This window comes from Gossypium hirsutum, chromosome D04 (assembly GCF_007990345.1).
Source record: "Gossypium hirsutum isolate 1008001.06 chromosome D04, Gossypium_hirsutum_v2.1, whole genome shotgun sequence".
Lineage (NCBI taxonomy): Eukaryota > Viridiplantae > Streptophyta > Magnoliopsida > Malvales > Malvaceae > Gossypium > Gossypium hirsutum.
Window position 1 is genome coordinate 52,268,581 of NC_053440.1, and position 3,205 is coordinate 52,271,785.

The 3,205-nt window shown below is 30.0% G+C and overlaps 1 long non-coding RNA gene across 1 annotated transcript; it reads right to left on the reverse strand.

Moving 5' to 3' along the window:
- Positions 1–323: 323 nt before the first annotated feature.
- On the reverse strand, positions 324–1,234 carry LOC121215942 (uncharacterized). The gene is made up of 2 exons (XR_005911931.1): positions 823–1,234; positions 324–523 (listed from the first exon to the last, which is right to left on the reverse strand). It is a non-coding gene; the product is annotated as an uncharacterized lncRNA (long non-coding RNA).
- Positions 1,235–3,205: the final 1,971 nt, after the last annotated feature.

Below are 3,205 nucleotides of genomic sequence, written 5' to 3' on the forward strand. Positions count from 1 at the left end.
AGCAAAATTTGACAAAAAAATACCAAAAATAGAAACACTCAAAAACCCAAGATCATAATTTTCACATTTTCAAATTCTTTCTATTGATGCTTCGATTCTCCACAATTGGATGGGAAACTAATAACTAAGATTAATTTGTCTTCGTCGTTTCACTCTTCATCGGTTTTAAAAGATTTGCACTTGACTACATTAGGTATTGTGTAAAGGTTGTGTAGAAACCCAAATTTGTCCAGCCCGATACAAATATAAAAACCGAATAAATAAATAAATTAAAAGTCCACTTTCAAAGTCCAATATTACAGGTCCAAATAAATCAAAATACAATACAAAACCCACTAACATAACCCGAATTACCCAATACACCCCAGCCCAATAACCAACTCAGCCCAAATGGCCCAACATAGAAACAAAAGCCGGAAAACCCTAATGGCTGATGCGCCGCTACCAAGCCACGCACGTAGTACCACCACGCGCCTCCAGCTGGCCTCCGTACACGCCACGTCCCCGACTCCGTACGCCGTACCTGCAAATAGAGCAAACAACGCAACAGAAAAGAAAAAATGGTATTTTCATTTTTGTTATTTTTGTTTATTTTTTCGGCCTATAAAACAAAAGGCGAAATCGTTGTAATCAGTTAGACACACGCATTCAGAGAAAGTGAAAACAAAAAAAAATCAAAATCTTAAGGAAATTGAAGAGGTGATTTTTGAGTTTCTTCTTACTTTTCATTCCCTGGTTGTTATTTAGCTTTTCTTTTTTTCGTTTTGCATCTGTCGATCGTTTGTTAAGGAAAAAAGGCAGTAAAAGAAAGGAGAAACGTACCTTGTGACGAGATCCTGGCCATCTCCGTCGTCATCGGATTATGGGCTAGGTTCGAAAACCGTTTGTATGCCCTCAGTACAAAACGGCGCAGAGTTCATCTGATTCTATTTAGGTTTTTTTAAGAAAATGAAAAGGATTTTTTAGGTTATTTTGGCCTTTAAGCACGGGAATAAAACGCTGTTGTTTGGAGTCAATGCAATGGCTTTGAAACGGCATCGTTTTGAGGACCCGATCCGCATGGTGACCCGATCCGGGCAGGATCCACGCATTATGGATCGATTGGTCTATTTATTCAACAGGTCCCTCTTTGTTTCAAATAGTTTCAATTTGATTTCCTTTAATCTTTTTAGTTTGTACCGCATATTTGACTTTGTTTTCACTTGAATCCAAGCCTAAGCGGCGCTGTTTTTACGATTGATCTTGATTATTTCAATGCTTGCGTGTAGTTGCTGATTTAGTCCTTCAATGTTGAAATAGATTTTAATTTCATACAAATTTAGTTTTCTTTTCTTAAATTCAACAATATTTTAATTATAATTAGTCCTACTTTCATTTATTATAAAATTTAACATAATTTTTGGATATTTAACTTTTGATAATATTTTAAATTCACTATTATGGTTTTAAAATATATTAAATTATTATTTTAATTTGTTATTGATACTTTTAAATTCATTATATGCTAATATTTTGAATCTACTATATATTTATTATTATTTTATTTAAGCTCCAATTTTAAATTCATTGATATTTTTTATAATTATTGTTATCATTTTTCAAAGTCGTTTTATCATATCTAATTTTGTCTTCAAAAGTGTTTTTTAAGTAAATTAATTCTTATCTTAATTCATTATTTCTAATATTTCAAAATTTCTATTGTACACTTTTATTTTCCAATTTGATATTATTATTTGTTCCATCATTCTTGATATATTTTTATAAAATTTTGATATGTTAATTTATATCTTTGAACAATGTATTTTATAATATAGCTTAAATCTTATTTTCACAATAATATTACATGATTCTTTTGAATATATATATAATTTATATGAAATTATTCTTAGTATAAGTGTATATATATAAAATATATCATTAACTTCGAATTAGCTTTTTTATATATATAGTTTTTATATATAAATGTTTTGTTTCTTAAACCTTATTTATTTCTTGCGTTTTGTTGGTTGTTTATTTATTAATATTGAAGTTTGTACGATATGATTAAAGTTAATGTTTGTATTTGCCTATCACTTGCTTGATTGCTTCTAGTTTAAGTTTAGATTGTTATTTATCTTTTGCATTATATGTATTGTCATTCAATCATGTTCCATTTGTAAGAGTTGTATTTTATTAAAGCACTATAATCATTTTATTTCATAATTCCTAAAAAAGCTTGGTGTTTATAAGTTCTAGAGAGAATTGTGCCCTAACTTACTGGGCTTCAATTCTTCTCGATGAACTTAGATAATCAAATGTCCATTTTATTAAAACCATACATTTAAAAAAAAATAAAGTTCTTAAAATTTCAAAATGTTGGATCCTAACTTACTGGATATGATATTTTGTTATCTCGATTTTAAAATAAAGGCAATATTTGATGTTTAAGAATTTCGAGAAATTGAACCCTAACTTACTGGATTCTGATTTCTCGATTTATCTAAATAATCAAATATCCTTCTTAAAACATATGATTTTTTTTAAAAAAAAGAGACGAATCTAACTTCGAAGACTGAACTGTTGCACTCTAACTCACTGAGTGTGGCGGTTTATTCATTTGAAATGGGTCCGTCTATTTAGCCAATTCAATTATTTAAGCTTTCATTTCATGGGATCGTATTTAAAAATCTTTTCAAGTTTCGACACTAAGACATTAAACAATCAATTCGGTACCAATTTTGGGCGTTACGAGGGTGCTAATCCTTCCTCGTGTGTAACCGACTCCCGAACTTGTTTTCTCAAAATTCGCAGACCTAAAATCATTTTAAGGTTATCCGATATCACCTCAATAAAAGATTGGTGGCGACTCCATTTTCAAAATCGATCCCCATTTTTCAAATTTCAAAAAAAAAATAGTTTCGACACGTTGAGGATTTTGTTATTATAATATTTTTAAAAGTTGTTGTGTTATCTTTCCGTTAGCATAGTGGGTAGAAAAAAAAGTCAAATAGTTGGATGACCATTTTGTAATTTTTCATAGTTCAACGCCCAAAAAAGAAACTAATAGTTGGGTGACTACCAATACACTTTACCCATAACACACCATGCATTGTAGGGTTGAGCAAGAAAATAAAAAATTAACCCAAACCAAGGTGTTTGGACGTTTATAGAATGCCAGTTTGAAAAATGTGACTACCCATAATTGAACTGAATTCTATTTTATTTA